Source organism: Elephas maximus, chromosome 6 (assembly GCF_024166365.1).
Source record: "Elephas maximus indicus isolate mEleMax1 chromosome 6, mEleMax1 primary haplotype, whole genome shotgun sequence".
In the NCBI taxonomy this organism is placed as follows: Eukaryota; Metazoa; Chordata; class Mammalia; order Proboscidea; family Elephantidae; genus Elephas; species Elephas maximus.
In genome coordinates, this window is record NC_064824.1 from 95,645,627 (window position 1) to 95,667,988 (window position 22,362).

At 41.6% G+C, this 22,362-nt stretch overlaps 1 protein-coding gene and 1 long non-coding RNA gene across 6 annotated transcripts in view; both read right to left on the reverse strand.

Annotated features, from left to right (window-relative positions):
• The window catches only part of ANKRD44 (ankyrin repeat domain 44), a 381,499-nt gene that overhangs the window by 326,296 nt on the left and 32,841 nt on the right, over window positions 1-22,362 (reverse strand). The window lies entirely within an intron of this gene.
• The window catches only part of LOC126078409 (uncharacterized), an 87,271-nt gene that overhangs the window by 34,340 nt on the left and 30,569 nt on the right, over window positions 1-22,362 (reverse strand). For both annotated transcript variants that reach the window (XR_007518030.1, XR_007518029.1), the window contains exon 2: window positions 1-22,362. This exon is cut by the window's left edge and continues 34,340 nt beyond it; it is cut by the window's right edge. This is a non-coding gene — a long non-coding RNA (uncharacterized LOC126078409).

Below are 22,362 nucleotides of genomic sequence, written 5' to 3' on the forward strand. Positions count from 1 at the left end.
AAATAATCCAATTTAAAAAAGATATGAACAGACATTTCATCAAAGAAGACATTCAGGCAGCTAACAGACATATGAGGCAATTCTCATGATCATTACCCAATAGAGAAATGCAAACTACAATGAGATACCATCTCACCCAGATGTTACTGGCATGAATCAAAAAAAAAGAAAATAACAAACATTGGAGAGGTTGCGGGGAGACTGAAACTCTTATGTAGTGCTGATGGGAATGTAAAATGATACAACCACTAAGGAAAACGATATAGTGCCTCCTTAAAAAACTAGAAACAGAAGTACCGTAAGATCCAGCAATCCCACTCCTAGGAATAAATCCAGAGAAATAAGAGCGGTCACACGAATAGACAAATGCACATGCACGTTCACTGCAGCATTATTCACAATAGCAAAAAGATGGAAACAACCTATAATCCATGATGAACGGATAAATTATGGTACATACACAATGGAATACTATCCAACGATAAAGAACAATGATGTATCTGTAAAAAATCTCACAACATAGATGAATTTGGAGGGCACTATGCTGAGTTTTTTTTATGCTGAGTTAAAGAAGTCAATCACAAAAGGACAAATATTATATGAGACCACTATTATAAAAACCCAAAAAATGATTTACACATATTAAAAAAAAATTTTTTTTTTTTTTTTTTTTGATGGTTACAAGGGAGAGGAAGGTTTGGGAGGGGAAATCGGTAACTAGATAGTAAAAAAAAAAAAAAAAACCCACTGCCGTATAGTAGACAAGTGTTAATTTTGGTGAAAGGAAAGATAACACATAATACAGGGAAAGTCAGCACTACTTGACCAAGGCAAAGTTATAGAAGCTTCCTAGACACATCTTAACACCTTGAGGGACTGAGTTACTGGAACTGAAGGCTGGGGACCATGGTCTCGGGGGACATCTATATCAACAGGCATAACATAGTTCATAAAGGAAAATGTTCTACATCACACTTTGGTGAGTAGTGTCTGGGGTCTTAAAAGCTTGCAAGTGGCTATCTAAGATACATCTATTGGTCCCATCCTACCCAGAGCAAAGGAGAATGAAAAAAAAACCAAAGTCACAAGGAAAATATCAGTCGAAAGGGCTAATGGACCACATGAACCACAGCCTCTACCAGCCCGAACCCAGAACTACATGATGCCTGCATACCACCACTCACCACTCTGACAAGGATCACAATAGAGGGTCCTGGACAGAGCCGGAGAAAAATACAGAAGAAAATTCAAATTCACAAAAAAAGATCAGACTTACAGGTCTGACAGAGACTGGAGGAACCCCTGAGACTATGGCCCCTAGGCACCCTGCTAACTCAGAACTGAAGCCACTCTCGAAGTCTACCTTTCAGCCAAAGATTAGACAGGCCTATAAAACAAACAATAGCACACGTGAGGAACATGCTTCTTAGTTCAATCAGGTATACAAGACCAAATGGGCAACACCAGCCCAAGAGCAAAGATGAGAAGGCAGGAAGGGGCAGGAAAACTGGACAAATGGACACAGGGAACTCAGGGTGGACAGGGAAGGGCAGGAGTGCTGACACAATGCAGGGATTGGAACCAATGTCACGAACAATTTGTGTATAAATTTTTGAATGAGAAACCAATTTGCACTGTAAATTTTCACCTAATGCACAATAAAATTTTTAAAAAGTCTAGTTTTGAGACAGCTCCTTGTTAAATTCCCTTGTTCTGGATTCCCTTTGTCAGTCCACCATGGTTTTCAAACTGCTGGAAATAATCTCTCCCTTCTTCGCTCAAGCTGATTCAACCCTCTCCAGACAGAGAAAAAAATCTCTCAAATCTTTTCTATTTTCTTCACTAAATGACCCTCTAAGTCATAGTTATTAATTCAACAGGCAACTAGCATATGCTGCAGCCTCTGTGTGCCAGGTACTAAGCTCGGTGCTGTGGAAATCATGATGGATAAGGTATGTTCCCAGCAAGAAGGACTCACCACAGATGGAGCAGATGACTGGCTTCTTTGTTGTTAGTTGCCCTGGCTCCAACTCATTATATCCCACAAACAACAGAAAGAAACACTGCCTGGTCTTGCACCACCTTCACAATCATTGGTATGTGCAAGTCCATTGTGGTAGCCACTTTATATTTTGAGTGCCTTCCAACCTATAGGGTTCATCTTCCAGCACTGTATCTGACAATATTCTGTTGTGATTCACAGAGCTTCCACTGGCTAATTTTTGGAAGAAGATAGCCAGGCCTTTCTTCCTAGCCTGTCTTAGTCTGGAAACTTTGCTGAATCCTGTCCACCATGGATAATCCTGCTAGTAGTTAAAATACTGGTAGCACAGATTCCAGCATCAAATAAACACATAAGCCACCACAGTACGATAAACTGACAGCTGGGTAATGGTGTGCTCTCTAGGCTTTTATTTTACCTAAAATCCTGTAGTATCTCCTAGGGCATGCAAACAAACTTTGCTCATCTATAAACTGATGGCCACTTGCTAGAACTCACTGCAAAAATGTGGTTCAATTAAGAGAACAAGCCATACTGCCTTACAGGACCTTGAGCAAAACCGCTCACCTCAGGGGCCGAACCTAAAATATGGTGATAACATCTTTCCTGGCAGCAGAGATCTGATCCAAACAATCTATTAAAGGGAAGTTTATCAAAAGTTTTCTTGCCAAATGAAAAGGAAAAAAAAATCAGCGATCTTTTCTAAAAGCTTTCACTCCTAGTCCCTGGCAAAGATGAAGCTTTGATGACATTTGACACCCTGCTTCTTTGGTAGCAGCTACCACAACTGTCAAGTCTCCTAGAGAGCATTTAAAGTGGGGTGACAACCAGGGATCCTAGAGAATCTGAGACTTCTCGTTGCTAAGCAAAAGACCAGAACAGCGTTTGAGACACAAGATATGCTATTAAGCCAACAAGAATATTTGCTTCATGGTTTAAAATCAGGAACCAAACAAAAATTAGCTTAATTAGTAAAGAATGCCTGCCTTGAGCACTGATAGCTCTTTTAAAGAACTATATGTATGGAATCAAATTGACAAAAGAAACTTGAAAGATTAGATACGAAGTGGAAGAATAAATCAGAAAAGGAGGGTGAGACTGGTCGCACAACTTAGAGAATATAATCAATGTCACTGAATTGTAAGTGAAGAAATTGTAAAATTGGTATATGTTTTGCTATGTATATTTTCAACAACAACAAAATTAATTAAAAAAAAAAGAATATTTGCCTCATATTAAACAAGAGACAGGGCCTTCTAAACTCTTCAAAGATGGCCAGAAGGGAGGGCATGCAAATGTAGTTCACCCTTATGAGGAAAACAAGATCTGCAAAAACTCAGACACTGACCTTATCTTTTCTGCGTGTGATAGGATAAGAGAAAAACCAAGGGGAAAATGCAAACACACACACCCACTCAACTAAAAATCTATAATGGATGGTGTATGCTAGGCCTTCACAAGAAGAATCTGAGTATCAGGGACAGTTCGCTTCCTACCAACCAGAACACATTTATACAGACAAATCTTCCCTTGCCATACAGCAGTTCCTTCTGATATAGTACTCTGGGCAGACAGCAATAAACAAAATCCAGACAGAAAGTTGTCAGAAAGAATAAATGACAGAGCTTTCTGGCATGATCACCTTATACAGAGACAAGAGGCATCAGTCCATTTTAATAAAATTACTTTAGAACCCAGGCCCTAAAATTACTTATTAATAGAGTTATTCATGTGTTGGGGGGGGTGGGTAGGAGTCTTTATAAATAAGTTTGTAGTGCTTTGGCTCCATTCCTAGATCAGCCCCAATTACTGACCACTGACGACTTCAGAATCATAGTCCAGCCCAGAGTGAAGTATTTTGACCCATTCCCTAGAGGTTCCCCTTTCTGAAGCCTTTTCTCATTTTGATGCATATGGATTTATGCTAATAGAATTCCACATAAAAATTTCAACTTGCCAAAATGAGTCCATTCTTCCCACAAAAAAATGCTTAAAGAAGGAACAATTTTAAGAATGACAACACATTCAAAACTTACTTTTCTAACACGAACGTCTGAGCAACACATTAAGCAAGATATAAACATTGCACGGTATTTTAGGGTGTTGTCCGTATAATAGGTATGCGTCTTTGAAAGGTTTAACAACAAGTTTGAATTTGCCTAGAAGCAACAATAAGACAGCAACACTGAAGAGCAAATGTTACTATTTTCATGTGGTAGAGACTCATTGTTATCTCCCCAATATCCATTCTCCCCTTTATAGTAATACAAGTCTTAGCCAGGCACATGGCTGTCTACCTAAAGATTACATTTCCTATCTAGCCTTCCTTGCAGCTACGTAGTCATGTGACCCAGTTTTGGCCAATGAGATACGGGCCACATGATGTTTGTAACTTCCAGGTCATGCTCTTAAAGGAAAGGAGGCTGCCTTCTTCTTTCCTATTTTCTTTCCCGTGGTGGTGGGAACTGGAGCAACCATCTTAGTCGGAAGTTGGAAGCTATATGATAAGAACAGCAAAGTAGTAAGAGAGGAGGAAGCTTCCTCTCCAACATCATGGAACCATCTTATCAGCCTAGGTCTACTCATGCTCAGACCATTGTAGATGAGAATAAAATAAACTTCTGTGTTGTTATTTTGATCAAATCAGTATCCTAACTGTCTTAGGTTTGGTTCTCTAGAGAAGCAAAACCAGTGAAGCATATATATAAATATATAGAAAAAAATAGAGAGAGAGAAATTTATTTCAAGGAAATGGCTCATGCAATTGTGGAGGCTGGCAAGTCCAAAATACATGGGCTCGCGGCAGGCTGGAGGCTTCTCCTGACTCACATGGTTGCAGGGGCTGACAAACCCAAAATCCGCAGGTTAGGCAGCAGGCTGCTAGCTCATAGGGTTGCAGGCGCTGGCAAATCCAAAATCTGCAGGTCAGATGGCAGGCTGCTGCCTCATGTTCCAAGACCAGAGATCAGAGAAAGACAAGGTAAATGCAGGGTCGAAGGCAGGATTGAGAGAGAGAGAGCTTTGACAGAACATCCATACATATTGGATGCAGGACACCCCATGAAACTCCCCTTTCAACTGATTGGCAGCTCACATGAGACCACGAAATGAAAGATGATTACATAAATTCTGCCAAACCACTGAGAATCATGGTCTAGCCAACGTAACACATAACGTTAACTATCATGCTAACACATCTCTTGAAGCGCTCTGAATTTAACTATGTTCTGCTTTGATATTTGTTCCTTAAACAGAAAGCAACCCTGATTTCTTGAAAGGATTTTCCCATTGTGTTTTCAGCATCAAATTTCAGTGTTTGATGTTAGTAAGATGTTAGCACCCATCTTTTTTATGTTTCTTAGTATCAATTTTCACAATTCCTAAAATCAGATCTACAATTACTTATCCATAACAAGAGACAGCTTTCCTACACTTTACTCAGGGTACCCTTACAGAAGAAGAAAACCTTTTCTTCTACTCTAGCATCCATCTCAATCACTTAGCAAAAGTCTTATCCCCCTCATTCTTCCACGCTAGGAAGGTAGACGTACCTCTGCAGTAGAACGCTTCACATCATTTATAAAATGGCAACCATATCTTAACCTCTCCCAGACACCTGAGGGTGAAGATAAAAAAAATATGTCTCTAGTTTGTGGGACCCTGGTGGTATAGCAGTTAAGAGCATGGCTGCTAACCAAAACGGTGGCAGTTCAACTCCACCAGCCACTCCTTGGAAACCTTATGGGGCAGTTCTACTCTGTCCTATAGGATCACTATGAGCTGGAATCTCTGCTAGACGGCAACTGGCAGTTTATAAAATCAAAACCTGGTGATTCCAGATAACGGGACACAATACTAAGAACAAAGTTACTGGGTCAGATGTTGATAGATTTTAAGTATGCAATTTTACAATTACACAATTTGCTTCAAAATCCACTAAAATTTCTCAATTTTGTAATAGTCATTACTGCTTATAGAATGAAAACAGCAGTTGGCTTGATGACAAGAATGGTGAAAAGTCAGCAGCCAAAACATTTCGGGCATGGTAGGAAAACCCATTAAGGCTCCGGCAGAATTTAGCCCTGAGAGAACCACTCTGTCTGATATCAACCTCCAACCTCCCTCTAGCCAAAAATCCAAAGAATAAACACACCATTAACCCATGTCATACGCCAGGTAGTTTTTCTTACTTTAGTCACAGAAACCTTAAGGCCCTTCCTTAGTAAAAAAAAAAAAAAAAAACCTTTTTAAAAATGAAAGCTCAGGCTGCCTCTTTTTTTTTTTTTCTTTTCCTACTACTGCTTCTGCTTTGCCTAATAAAAATCAGAGTGTTTTGTTTTGTGATTCTTTACCTTGTAAGCATAGGATTTCTCACATGCACAGAGTATTATAATTGAGACCATTTATTAACAGAGCACATTACATGTTGCCATGAGAAGACTGTAAACCAATGGGTTTCACTTTCCTTTAACACTCGAAATGCACCTAACTCCATAATATTAAAAAGACAGAAGCTTTTTGATAATCTTTCAACTCTTCGGCTTCATTAGCAGTACAAAGCAAAAGTTCTAATCCAAACAATCTTTGTTTTCACAAATAGAACTCCAGTAATAAAAGCACTTTATTACATCCTCCAAAGGCTAAATTTTCAAGCATATTTGGATTGAGGTCAGTAAAATCAGTCTGGAATGCAAAGCATATGACATCGCACTATATAAAAATGACCTTCAGTAAAAAAATCATAAACCAAAACCTCACTCTCCAAGCGGAAAGTCACAAACTGGACACCAGAAGAGAAAACTATACATGCAGGCTTTGTGTTTTCATAGCAGAATAACTGCTCAGGTAAGCAGGACCTATTTGAGGGGTGGTAGCCATATGGCTATCCTGACCCCATAGTCTTTCAAAGGTGCCAGCTAAAGAATTCTCTACCCAACACCAGCATTTCAGCCCTTTCTGATTAAGTACTAAAATAAAAACTGTAGTAGCTATTTCGTTTCAATAATTTTTCGGAAGGTTCAAATAACATCTAAGAGCTTTCTATAAGCATGCCAGAGGGAAGGGGGGAAAACTACAGTTGAAATCGTATCCTTAACAGAGCCAGTTAAGCCACTAATACACAATCAAGACTCAAGTCTGTTATCTGACCCAGAAAGCCATGAGTGAGGAATTCATCCTAGAACTGAATGCACCAATATTAAATCACTCGAGTTTATACCTTTTACACTTAAAATTTATGTTTTTCCTCCCTTTTTCTTTATACAAACTGAATGATAGTCCCAAAGCCAGGGACTTGAACTTGGAAGTGGGAAATCTTCCAGCTGGATCATGCAAGAATGTCAATAACCCCCAGTGTAACTTCAGGCAAGTCATTACACCTCTGCATTTTGCCATTCTGCAAAAAACAATGCTTCCTACTTCCTGTTGTGATAAATAGCCAGCATAAACCAAGCTTCTCAGAGATTTTCAACATGACATATGACATTACTTGAGTCAGTTTTGAAAGTCTTAGAAATGATGCCTTCCGTTTAATTTATTCACAACATAGAAAAATTTCCCATAAATCTATTAAAAATAATAAAGGAAAAAAGTTTGGCCTCTTGGATCATGGTGAACTACTTCTTTGGAAAGACTTATCTCCTGGATTAATCTCTAGGAGGGCAGAGATTTTGTTTTATTCTCTGGTACAGTCTCAACACCTAGGAATTGTGCCTGGCATATAACACCCGATGTCACTGAGGCAATTCTGACTCACAGCGACCCTACAGGACAGAGTAGAACTGCCCCATAGAGCTTCCTAAACTGTAAATCTTTATGGAAGCAGACTGCCACATCTTTCTCCTGCGGAGCAGTTGCTGGGTTCAAACCACCAACCTTTCAGTTAGCAGACAAGCACTGAACCCCTGCATCACCAGGGCTCTTTTGGCATATAATAAGTGCCCATTAAATATTAGCTGAATGAATTAATAGCTAAAGGTTTAGCCCCTATAAATGTGGGAATGCTTTTTATTTAGACATTTTAGGTGGAAACTTCTTAAAGTATGTAGGACTTTCCTTACCTTCTTGAGAGGATTAAAAGGACCATAATTGCACATTTTGCAAACGTGTGGTTAAGTACTATAGCTGCTAAGCAAAAGGTCAGCAGTTCAAATCCACCAGGTACTCCTTGGAAACTCTGTGGGGCAGTTCTACTCTGTCCTATAGGGTCACTATGAGTCAAAATTGACTCGACAGCACTGGGTGTTTTTCTTTTTTTTTTTTTGGTTTAACGGTCATCATGTGTACCTCCTTTATACCAAGGATGCTCTTGGTATCTTTTTAAAATACTAAATCACTTCAGAAATTTTGATGTAATTTTTTTAGCTCTTTGTTATTTTTTCCCAACCTTCCTTTTCAGATTGTCATTTCTCCCAGTTGTGAATGTACTGTCTGTAATTGGTTGATTCTCATTTGTTGTGCAGTGAAAAGCCAATTAACCACTATGTATCAGCACTGAATCTAAAGTAAGAGTATATAGCTCTAAGTAAGGGCCTGAGGCCTTCTCCTAGAACTAAAGAATGTGGTCCTTAGACTTTATAACATCTATTTTTAGCTGACTACAAACTTGTTTTTCCAACTGCTTCCTGATTCTCTATCATCTTCTAAATAGTCCAGACAGCCAAGTTTCAAGCAAGTAAGGTCTACTAAGTGAACTATGCTAACACATTTCCTGGGACTAACAGGCAATCAGTTCATTAGACAAGGTATCTGAAAATTATGGCCGCAGATAACTAGTGATTAGCTAAGTAAGCAGCTGGCCTAGGACTAGGGGTATCCAAGACAAAACACCAGGAGTGCTTGGACTGGTAGTTGGAGACACCAAGCATGGAAGTCTATCTCTAGGAAATGGGAACCTAATTCTCCATGCTGGGGCTCAGAAAGATGATGCCATTACAGAGGAGTTGAGGGTGAAGTAAATTATTAAGGCAGGAACTGAGATGAGTCATCAGATCTGGTGCAAGGTGGAAATTACAATTTGGAAACAAAACCAATGTCCAGTTTTTGAACATGGAACACAAAAGTAGAGTTAGACTTGACATGGCATCTTAGTCATCTGGTGCTGCTATAAAAGAAATACCAAAAGCAGATGACTTTAAGAAAGAGAAATGTATTTTTCTCAGTCTAGTAGGCTAGAAATCCAAATTCAGGGTGTCAGCTCCAGGAGAAGGTTTTCTCTGTCGGCTCTGGAGGAAGGTCCTTGTCATCAATCTTCCCCTGGACTAGAAGCTTCTCTGTGCAGGAACACTGTGTCCAAAGGATGCGCTCTTGGTGGTATGAGGTCCCCAACTCTCTGCTTGTTTCCCTTTCCTGTTATCTCTTGTAAGATAAAAGGTGGTGCAGGCCACACCCCAAGGAAACTCCCTTTAAATTAGATCAAGGATGTGACCTGAGCCAACGGTGTTCCATCCCGCCCTAATCCTCTTGAACCACAGGCAGAGAGTATGGTTTATAACACATAGGAAAATTGCAAAATGGAGGACAACCACACAATACTGGTAATCATGGCCTAAACAAGTTGACACATATTTTGGGGGGATGTAATTCAATCCATGACACATGCAGTCCCAAGGTTGGGTTGGAACTCCTTAAGTCCCCAGAGACAGAATGGGACAGGATCTGCAGGTAGGGGTCAAATGTCTAAGACTGTGAAGATGGTTCTGTGTGTTTGCATGCATCTGTTTCATGTGGGCTCAGAGAATCAGCCCTTGGTACTTTATAGACACAGCATAGACTCACATAGGTGAATACCTCCTCCTTCAGACTGAGGTCCTACTTCAAACACCAGACTGGGGACCCATCAGACTAGAAGAGTCGATCCATGTGGAACCTCCCTAGAGCCATGAAAATAACATTTTTTTTTACAATGTTTTAAAAAGTAATGTTCTAAAGCTACCTATTTAATCTATGTGTTAATTGCTCAGGGGTCTTCAATAAGGCCCCATCTCAGAGAATCTTAGATTAAGGTGGGTTTGGAAAAGAAATGTGGTTCTTAGATAAAAGAAGAAATATGTATTAGAAAAAAAAAAAAAAAGAATATCCAACATCCCTATGAAAAACAATTAAGCCAGGATTCTTTTCAAAATGGATTGAAGAGTAAACTTAAAATTAAAAAAAGAATTGCTATCTAACATCAAAAGATCTAAAGATAACACTAAAGCCAAACCACTTGCCATTGGGACAATTACAACTCATGGACCCCAGGTATTTCAGAGTTGAACTGCACTCATGGGATTTTCAAGGCTGTGATCTTTCGGATCTTCTGAGGTAGGCTCAAACCACAACCTTTTGGTTAGTTACTGAGCACTTAACCACTTGCACCACCCACCCCCTGCTGCTGTCAAGTCAATTCTGACTTATAGAGACCCTATAGGACAGAGAAGAACTGCCCAAAGGGTTTCTTTCCCAGGAGCAGCTGGTAGATTGAAACTGCCGACGTTTTGGTTAGCAGCCAAGCTCTTAACCACTGTGCCACCAGGGCTCCTGCGCCACCCAAGGACTCCAAAAAATATGACTACTGACCCACTATAGCAGGGACATGTTCCCAGAGTTGATCAAACAACCATTTTATTAATAAAAGGTAGAAGTAAATTGAGAAAATAGGAACAGAATTTATATAACATATCTTACGTGAGTAAACTGAGATTAACTCTACCTCTCCCAAAATTTATCAACTGAAGGTATGTTATAGTTATGATGTGAAATAGTCTAACTTACCTATACTATTGTAAATTGACTTCATGTGGAGGGTGTAGGTATAAAAAGGAGCTCGAAGGGGCTTCAAGGTGCTGGTAATTAACATGCTGTTTCTTGATCTGGGCGCTGCTTACACAAATGTGTTCAGTTTGTGAAAAATTCATTAAATATGTACTTATTATAAGCGCTCTCTTCTGGATGTACAGTATGCTTCAATGCAAAGTTTTAAAATTGCCAGAGCAGAGTCTTATTTTATCCCTGCCCTATTCTAATGTAAACTGGCCTTTTATAAGCAATAAAACAGGGAAGTTTGAATATGGAAATGCGAGCTATAAGACTCCGTTCTCCTAATGGAGAGCCACTAAGAAAAGCACTCTACTCGTAACCAGAAGGCTGTTGCCTTGGAAACAGGAGCTGTAACTACTGCAATCACACCTCAGGAGCAAAGATGGCCAAGATCTATTTCAATTCTTAGATGCCTCGAGGAACCGCAGATGACTGTAACTATGGAAGATAGCCAACCTGTAGTAATGAAGAAACACATGCCAGAGTTAGAAAAGCTGCAATTGAGAAGGGAAAAAAAGAGAGAGAGGGACAGAAAGGAGAGGGGAGGAAAGAGAAGCCATAATTCAAGTGTAACAACTAAAGCCTATTCCAAGAACTGCATAGCCAAAATGCTATCATTTCATTTCTTTAAGCCATTCCATACTCGTTATCTTACTGCACACCCACTACCTGCCAACCCCATGCTAGGTGCAGGGAGTATAAAGCTGAACAAGACTGGGGCTTGCTCAGGGAAAGACCTGCTCAGAGAGGTGCTCCAATGGAGGTACAGGTGCCATGGGAGCAAAGTGAAGAAACCAATTAGCCTCACTGTGAGAAGGGATGGCAAAGGCTTAGAGAGGACATGACATTTTTAAGCTGGAATTCAAAGACTATGTAAGAGCTTTCCAGGTAGAGAAAGTTGATGAGGGGCATCTCCAGCAGAGGGAATGGCAGGTCCAGAGGACAGGCATAAAACAGCACAATTATTTCTCAACAGGCAGACTACCAGCAATTTTCGTTGGGATAGTTCTCTGTTGTGGGAGATTGTCCCACATGCTGCAGGGAAACATCTCTGACCCCACCCACTAATTGCCCCCAATCATTATGATTACTAAAGTAATGCCCTCACATTTCCATATGTCCTGGAAAGGCTCTAGTGCTCCCAGTTGAGAATCCCCGAGAACTTAGGGAACAGAAGGGTTGGGTGTGGGGTGGGGGAGTTGAGGATGAGAAGGCATATGAGGACCAGAGCGTGAAGGGTCTTGCATGTCACGCCAAGGAGTCAGACTTTATGTTAGACTTGGAGAAGAGGGAACAGACTCTAAAGCAATTATGTAGGAGGTCAAACTAACAAGACTTGGCAACTCAGTGGATATGAGGAGGTGGAGAAGAAGGAAGAATGGGAGCATAAAGAATAGCCCTTACAGTTTTAAGCTTGGACAACTGAGTAAACAGTAGTGGCATTCACCAAAGTGATGAATATAGGAGTAAGAACCTATACACCTTTAACAAAAGTTCCACAAAACAACATTTCCTTACTACATGTAATATAAATTTTATTTTCTATTCTATTCTATTCTTTAAAAATTTAGTCACATCCCATTAAATTGATTTCACAGCACAATTGTTGTTGTTGGGTGCCATCACGCTGATACCAATTCATAGTGACCTGGTGTGACAGAGAACTACCCCATAAGGTTTTCTTGGCTGTAATCTTCAAGGGAGTAGATCACAAGGTGTTTGCCCTGCTGAGCCACAGGGTGGGTTGGAACCATCAACCTTTCAGTTAGCAGCAGAGTGCTTAACCGTTACACCACTAGGGCTACTTCACAACCCACTAATGGGTTTCAAATCACAATTTGAAAAATGCCTTCTTAGAGGGGATAAGCCAAAACTAAAAGATTCGTTTCACTTTGTGGTGGTAGGAGCAGCAGGGTTTCAGGGGAGAGAGACATTTTCAGATTTTATTGAAAATTTGTATTATCATCTACAAAAGATCCGTGGCAATAGACAGCAAATTGCAAGGGCAGTTGAAAACAAGGGGATTGCTGAGATTAGCCAAGGGAAGAATAGAATCAGGGAAGGGATAACAAGGAACCAATATTGGGGGGAAAGGAAAAGAAAAAGGATTCCAAGGGTTCCCCTGGACCTGCCTATGGCCAACCTCATAGCCTGGTAATCATTTGCCATTTGATTTGTTAAAATGCCAAAATTATTCTAACACACAGTGGTAAACCTTCCTTGCTTTTGATTACGAAGAGCAGTTCCCCTGGGAGGCCTGGAAGTGATTTGAAAGCCTTTTAAACGGGCTGCTGAGAACCGGAAACTGGAGCTGCCCTGAAGTGTGAGGAAGAAGGCACAGGGCCCAGGAAGCAGGCCAGTGCACCTGGCTGGCACATGCTCCCTGGGCTACATGTCAGGTTCCCGAGGCAGTTGGTTCACCCACTAACACCAGTTGGCTGGAGGGTAGGAAGTGATATCTTGAAGGCCACTGGCACTCTTTTCAGCGGCCCTAAATCAAATGTCCTTGTCTATGCCAAAAACAGCCTATAAGCAAAATCTTATCACAAAACAAGCAGCTAGGAGGCATGTCAAGGATTTTTTTAATTAATTCCTTAAGCTGATCAAGTGATAAAAGCTGTGAAATTAAGAGACTCAGATATTTCCACCTTACTGGGCTAAGCTGAAAATGCTGGTGGCGTGGTGGTTAAGTCCTATGGCTGCTAACCCAGAGGTCGGCAGTTCGAATCCACCAAGCGCTCCTTGGAAACCCTATGGGGCGGTTCTACTCTCTCCTGTAGGGTCGCTATGAGTCGGAATTGACTCGACGGCAGTGGGTTTTTTGGGCTAAGCTACCTGTAAGCTACTCAACGGGGAATAAAAAAAAAAAAGAAAATAGAGACGAGACAGGCTCTAGCAGCTCAGTTGTCACACTGCTGAATCGGTTAAAGCACCTCACACAAAGCAGGTACTCAATGAATGCCAACTTAATACACATGAATCACAAACCCATGGGGACATCACTGAGGGGAGCTGGCATTCAGAAGGCCTGTGTTCCAGTCCTCACCGAGGTGCTAGTTAGGGCGTTAAATCAGGGTAGTTAGTGACAATCCTCTCAGCCTTAGTTTCCTCATCTATAAAATGGAATGATCCCGTTCCGCATTGAATCATGGCTGGCCAGTGTGACCAATAGAATACAGCAGATGTGAAGTCTTGTGACTTCCAAGGCCAGGTTATAAAAGGCATTTCAGCTTCTGCCTTGCTTCCTTGGATCACTCTCTGTGGAGGAAGCTAGTCACTGTGCTCTGAGGACACTCAAGCAACTCTATAGAGACCCTCATGGAGAAAAAATGAGGCCTCCCACCAACAGCCGGCACCAACTCACCATCAAATAAGTAAGCCTCCTTAGAAGTGGACCTTCAGATAACTGCACCCCCAGCTGACATCTGACCACAACCTCTTGAGAGACCCTGAGCCAGAACTGCTCAGCTAAGCCGCTCCCAACTTCCTGACTCATAGAAATCATGGGAGATAAGAAATGATTATTGTTGTTTTAAACCATTAAGTTTGGGTCATTTGTTATGCAGCTTTAGATAACTAATAAGCCTACCATTCAACATGTCCAAAAAAAATGGAATGATTATAATACCTATCTCCTAGGGTTGCTGTGAGGCATGAGTGAGAGTATACATGGAGGCCTGTGGTTGGCCTGGAAGTTAACTACCCAGATTCCCCTTCAAGGAAGGACTTGCACCTAGCTGTGGGGAGTGCAGTCAACACATGTTCTTAAGCTCCCAGTTCCTTCAGGGTCTGCCTCAGAGTGAGAGAGCCACCCTGCACTGAAATCACACTCTTCCTGTGACAAACTGCACCTAGTGACTGAGAGGCAAGTCCATCCATTTTGGCCCAAAGAAGCATAACATGAATGGAAATACTCACTCCAGGGTTTCCCACCAGGGTGGCTGTAGCCTTTTTGGGACTGAGTCACAGGTTAACTTCTTCTTCTGCCCAAGCCCACTTCTTTCCCTTCCTAGATCTTGATCCCTAATACACACCTTTTACCAAACACCATCTCAGCATCTGCTTCTAGAGAACCCAGTCTGCAACAAAGCCCTTTTCCAGTTTTAAGTACACCAGGGTTTTTATAACATAACAAAGAGCAGAGGCAATTCTGGTTTAGAAAAAAAATCATGCTCATAGACATTTCATTTATTTATTTTTGGCATGTTGTTGTTGTTAGTTGCCGTTGAGTTGGCTCTGACTCATTGTGACCTTGTCTATAACAGATCAAAACACTGCCAAGTCCTGCACGATCTTCATGAGCATTGGCATGTTTGAGTCCATTGTTGTGGCTGTTGTGTCAATCCATCTCATTGAGGGTTTCACTTATTTTCACTGACCCTTTATATGTTGTCCTTTTCTAGTGATGAGTCTTCCCTGATGACGTGTCCAAAATAAGCAAGCCCAAGTCTCACCATCCTCCCTTCTAGGGAGCATTTTGGTTGTATTTCTTCTAAGACCAATTTGTTCATTCTTCTGGTAGTCTACAGTATATTCAATATTCCTCACCAACACCACAGTTCAAATCCATCAATTCTTTTTCTGTCTTCCTTTTTCATTATCCAAGTGTCTCATCCATATGAGGCAACTGAAAAGGCCATGGCTTGGGTCAGGTTCCCCTTAATCATCGAGGTGACATATTTGCTTTTTAGAACTTTAAAGAGGTCTTTTCCAACAGATTTTCCCAACGCAATATGTCACTTTTTGGCATACTTGACATTTATTTCAAAGTCTGATAGTTCATTCATTCACCAAACACGTATGGAGGACCAGGTGCTCATGGCAGTCTGCCAGGTGACACATGGGCTCCATACTTATTTAGAGTTTAGAGTCTACTTGTCTTCCTACTGCCACAGCAGTGGTTCTCAGTGGGGGAGTTCTGCTTCTAGAGGCTTTAGAACTGTTTAGGGGACTTTCAGTTGTAACAATGATTGCAGAGCTCTGTTCACATTTAGGGAAAGCAGACAGGAAACCTAGAGTCCTACAATGCTTCAGACGGTTCCTCTTGCTGATGGATCACCCCATGTCCCATACAATTTTCATAAAAGATTTAAAAATCGCATAATAATCAGAGTCTAAATCCTAACTCTGCATTTCATAAAAAGTATTTTTGTTCCATTTTAAATACATTGAATTTTCTAAGAATGTGGCTGCCCTATAAATCAAGAGAAGGTTGTACTACTCAGGACTTGGATAGGAGGAAATGGGGGTGTGGTTGGGTTGGGAGCAGTCCCAGGGAGTTTTAGGAAGTGTGGTTTTTATCCAAAGCTTCACCTCCATCTTGCTATTAGTATTGTCACCAGCATTCGAAGACAACAGGAAACCACCACTATGAGGGGGGATTCTGAGCTATCATTAACATATGGCTAGAAGGACTCTGATAAGAATAGACATTCAGGAGTCACGTATGCTAATAAGCCACGAATCATAGAAAAGGAACTTAATTTAGACAACAGTGATATGGAAGGCGGCTCAGAATTAGGGGCTCTCTCATTGCTTCCACTGATCTAGCTATACCATAAAGCAGCTTCTGCTTAATCAATTCCCACATATCAGAGAGCCTTCTTAACACAGTATCTCCCAGACCAGCAAATTAGCCTAATAGCCAATGACTGCTACAATCAGGACAGCATTGATGGGGAGAGTTGAGATGGGAACGGGAACATACTTGGAAAAGCAATTGGCTAGTGCTAAGGGGTTAAGTGGTGTTTAACTAGCTGTTAAATTGCAAAGTGCTACGCTTCCACATTCTAGTACAGAAATTGCCAAAGATGAATAGAAACAAAAATGAAATGTACGAGATTCTGTCATTCCAGATGTCCACCAAGATAGATACAAATTTATGTTTATCACTGTAAAGGGAAAGACTGAGAGTCTTCCTTCACATCCATGTCACAGGCCATCCATTGTATGACAAGTGTTTCTATAACTTGACACTCAGAGAATTTAGTATGCATCAGAATCACCTAGGGGGCTTGTTAAAACACAGATGGCTGGCCCCACCTCCAAAGTTCCCAAAGCAGTAGATCTGGGTGGGGCCCCAAAACTTATATTTCTAGCAGTTTACAGGGGATGCTATTGGCCTAGGGACTACACTTTGAACCACTACTCAGAACTCACCAGAATCATCTGAAAGGGCAGGTGAGTGGGAAGAGATGAAGGAGCAGCTGAGAGGTACATGGGAAGTGAGGTAATCTCAGCAAGTAATGGTGGGTCCCCCAAATAATACAAGGAATTTCGACATATTCTTCAAATCAGTAATTTTCATGTCATATAATTTAAGAATGAAAACGTTATAAGCAAAGAGTATCCATAGAGAATAGGAAAAAAAATGGCAAGGGAAACAGAGGAGGCCCTCACTTTGCAGTGAAAATAGGATTGGCCAATCAAAGGAAGCCAGGATGTATAACAAGAAACAGGAAGTCACAGGTCAATCAAAAAGCCCGGAGAGTGTGCCACTTCTCTGTCTACAGGACTCTAAGAAAAGCTCACTGTTTCTACACTGCTCCTTTCCTCCATCAACCTATGTTCTCATAAACCTGGGTCTACAGCTTGAAGAGAACTGGTCTTCTGCAATGAACGAAGTCCTGGCTTGACCCTCAACACTCAGCACTACACAGTTACGATGGTTAATTTTGTGTCCACTTGGACTAGGCTATGGTGCCCAGTTGTTTGGTCAAACCCTATTCTAGATGCTGTTGTGAAATAGTTAAATGTGATTAATTGAAATGTTGGCCTTAAATAAAGCATTAGGTGAGTGGGCCTCATCCAATCAGTTGAAGGTCTTAAGAGCACAAAGGAAGTTTTCCAGAGAGTGTATTCAGTCTCCAGGCTATAAACAGACATTTTTCCAGAACTCTTCTCTTTACTCTTTCCATTGCCTGACCTACCGATTTTGGGAAACAAGGCTGCAGGCAACTCCAACCTGTTGCCTGGCCTACAGATTTGACTTGCTAGCCTCCACAATCATATGAACCAATTCCTTAAAATCAATTTCTCTCTTTATATATATGCACACATATATATTATCTATGTATATATATGTATATATTGACATAGACGGTTGGCTCTCTGTATCAAGGTTCTGCATCTGTGGATTCAACCAATCATGGATCAAAAATATTCAGAAAAAAAAAGACTCCCAAAAAACAAAACTTGAATTTGCTGTGAGCCGAGCACTGCGCTGAATCCATGTGAATGAAAGGATGTGTAGGCATACCCTGCTATACCCTCAGTCTCTTTCTAGCACTCGTTTGAGCTTGCAAAGACTAAGAAAGCATTAGCCCTTTTGTGATCCAATTTTTTCCTTTTAGTTTTTTCTTGATATTATGTGTCTTCAGTAATGGAGGGCATGCTGAGTCATTTGCACATCCACTATTTTTGTAGGTAATATGACTTTTGTTTTATGCCTCATTCCACAAATCGTACCCTTGGAGTCCAGAAGCACATGTGTACCCCTTGTGAACACAGATTCTACCCCCAGAGTCTAGAGATACACATGTGTGTGTACCAAATAAAAATTTTTCAAAATTCATGTTTTTCCTACCAAAAATTCAAGGATTCAGCACCACCTCATACAATACCCTGTAAAAACAGTAACCTGCAACACATGCCTGTTTGTTTCCATTTCAGACTGTCATATAGCTCTGCCTGCCAGCAGCATGTGCTGCCAATGAGACAGTAGCTTCCCAAGGAAACGCAGAGGTACAAAAAGTACGTGGTAGCTACACATGCCCCGGATCCTGAAAAGGTTAAGTGTTAAGTGCAAGCATTAACAACTATTTACACAGCGTTTACATTGTAGTAGGTATTATAAGTAAGATGATTTAAAGTACACGGAAGGATGTGCATAAGGTCATATGCAAATACTACTGCCATTTTGTATAAGAGGCTTAAGCATCCTGATTTGGGTATCTTTGGGGGTCCTGGAATCAATCCCTGAGGATACCCAAGGACAAATGAATATACATATCTTACAGGAGCAAATCACCAGGTCTTTTCTCCAGTCAAGGGCTTACCAGGGCCCACATTGCACCACCAGGGCTCCTTCCTGTTTCTCTAGAGAACCCTGACTAAGACAGCAGTCAAAATCAAAGTTCAGGTTTCTTTCAGACCAGCCTTATGCTGAATTCCTCCTGACATAGCAGAGGTGATGTAGATAAAGCAGGGCCAAGCAACTCACCCTTGTGGGTGATGAGAATTTCTTCAGCTATGCTACAGCAGGAGGAACACCAATGTATTACCCTCGTTCCCAGGACTCCCCCAACTTCCACATGCATAGCCAGGAGATCAGACACCTCAAGATAAAGAGTCTAATCAGAGCGCTGCTTTGTGGCCCCACCCTTTACTGACTCAAAGAACCAAAAGATCCCTCTGCTGACCCTCCCTTCCCTAGTGTGCAACATGGGTCAGCAGCAAGCAAGTGCCTCAAATCTCCGAGGCAGAGACACTTGGCCTTGGAAACATTTGGAACAGAAACAGGTGGTGTGGTCTGGAGCAAACATTTAAGAGAATACCAAGAACTGCAAGCCAAATCCCTCCACATGGAACTCTCATTCACATTCTGTGCAGTCAGCAGTTCTCCAGTTTTTCCATGTCCCATCAAAGGTGAGGTTCTCAAATCGGGAGTTGTTAGTAGGTCAGGCTAAGAGGGCTTTTTTCTTATGGTTTCAGACTGGATAATATTTCACAACCACATGATTGCAGGCCTGAGCTTAGCAGTGCTGTACTTAAGAGTCAATCGTATGTCTATCATTCAGCCCACATTTCAAGATGAATACACTCTTGCCCCTGTGGATTAAGAGAAACTGTTGAAAAAAAAACATTTCCTTCTCCTCACAAGGAGCCCTGGTGTCACAGTGTGGACAACAGTAAGCATCCGACTGCTCACCAAAACATTGGTAGTTCAAAGCCACCAAATGGCTCCTCTGGAGAAAAGACCTAGCAATCTGCTCCTGTAAAACCCTGTCGGGCAGTTCTACTCTGTCATACAGGGTCGCTATGAGTCAGAATTGACACGAAAGCACACAACAACTACTAACATTCCTAATGCAATGCCAGGAGCCCCACCTGTGCACAATAAAAATGTATTTCTAATTGGATGATGGCTTAATAGTATCACACAGTCCAGGCAGTAAATATGTCATGATTAGATTATTTGTCCTAAAACACGATTTTGCACACATCACAATTCCCTGACCGAAAGACTCCCATGGCTCCCCACAGGCACAAGATGAAACCCCAACTCATTAGTGGGTTTCAGAGGCTCCACCAATGGGCGCTACCAATTCTCTCCAATCTGATCTGCCTGTACTGCTCTCGTTGCTCCTGGAAACACTTGGTAAGTCTTCCCTGTTCTACCTTATCAGGCCTCGTCCAGAATTCCCACTTCTTCCCTCTTCCCAGCTTGTCTGACTCCTACCCTATGGCATTTAAAAACCAGGCCCAAATCCCTTATCCTCCATAAAGCCAATTTTTAGGAACCTTTCTGCCCTGGATGATCTCTCCCCTAGATTCCCACGATAGTTATCAGCTGGTACTTTACACAGGCTGCCCTGCATTGTGATGTCTCTTTCCACATTCTCCCACCTGACCCCAGGTGGACTGTGAGGCCCTCAGTGCTGAGTTTCTGCACTGACTTCCCTGTATCTCACCCTGTTCCCCAAGCACAGTGGTTACTCGTGAAAGGATTATTGCAACCATTTTTTCAGCAATCACTCCTATAACAATTTGGCCCTCCCTAGTACTCATGGTGCTTACCTACTAACCTAAAGACTGGTAATTTGAACCCATGGAAGAAAGGCCTGGCCATCTACTGCTATAAAGATCAGAGCCAAGAAAGCCTTACAGAGCAATTCTACTCTGTAACACACAGGGTAGCAGTGAGTCAGAATTGACTTGATGGCAATGAATTTTTTTTGGTTTTGGTTTTGGGTAGTACATACGGCTTATGAGATCCTTCTGTCTTTAAACCATCTTATTTATCTTCCTTTCTTTCTGTCCAATTGTTGCCTTCTCTTTTAGTCTGGGCATGTGACAGGACTGCCAATTCACTCTGTGCCTAGGGCTGTCAAGTACGTTCAATGAGGGTTTAACAGAAGACTCATAAGAGGTGATTGCTAGGTTGGAAAATCACCCTGGATCCCACGGAGCCATGTGTAGTCTACAGACAGGAAACAGGCAACAAGACAAAGATTAGCATAAAGAGGAAGGGGGCTATGGTTCCTCTCCACCTAAGTCAGCAATTCCTACTAGAAACAAAAAAGAAAGCATCTGGATAGAACATGGGCAAATATTGCTGAGATCAGAAAATCATGCATGTTACAAAAGCACAAAGAGTTTATAAAAGGCAGATTTCACTCCCACCTCCCAAAGCACCAAAAGCTCAACATCAACAACAAAAAAAAACTAGCCAAGTTTTCACTCAGCACATCTGTTTTCACTTACCTGTGCCTGAACCACAAGCTTAACAGAGAAACAGATCTCGAGCTGATTCTACTGTTCAACATCTGTCAGGGCAAATTATGCAGAGATGGAGGGGTGGAGGGTGGAAGCTTTGAGCAAATGCTGTACAATAATCATGGTCTTGATAGGCCTATTTGATGACGTTTGGGCAGATTAGGAACTGTGCTATTGACTTGATTCCTGAGAAAGTAAAAGCAGCCAAGGGGTATTGTTATCACTTAGAGCAGCCACCCATGTTAGTCAATCACTAACTAATAGATTGTCGTTGTTAGTCTCCGTAGTGTGGATTCCAACTCATGGCAACCCCCTGTGTGCAGAGTAGCACTGCTCCATAGGGTTTTCAAGGCTGTGACATTTCAGAAGATCGCCAAGCCTGTCCCCCTAGGCGCCTCTGGGTAGAGGCCTGGGGGAGGGAGGGGAGCAGCAGGTAGGGCGCATGCCCTGGGTGCCGCCTGAGTACCCTAAGCACCTCGTGAGGCGGGGTGCCAGTTAGCACTTTCTATTGGTCATCACAGTTTCCATTGCCAGCTGTGAGAGATCATTCAGCAATTTAACACTAATTGCCCTAGGCTCTATTTTCCATAGTCAGGCCCTGACTCTGGGTCAGTTCGAACAGTCAACCTTCTGGCTAGTAGTCGAGTGTTTAACCATCTGCACCACTCAGGGACTCCTAATTAATTTTGTCAATTAACAATCTCAGGTTACCAATCAATTACTAACTTATTTTCTTTCTTTTCCCATTACTCTATCTTGCCGCTATCTCCCTAAACATCTTTAAACCAAAAACAAAAAAAAAACCCATTGCTGTCTCGTCTCTTTCGACTCATAGCAACCCTAGCAGACAGAGTAGAACTGTCCCATAGTGTTTCCAAGGAGTGCCTGGTGGATTCAAACTGTTGACCTTTTGGTTGGCAGCTACAGCTGAAACTTTTTTTGTCTTTATTAAAAAAGAATTTCTTTGCACTAAATTCTTAAGCCCTGGTTCTCTTCATACATTGTCTTATCATGTAAAGTGGCACAATACTAGGGCTTACAAACAAAAAACAGTTGCCCCTGAG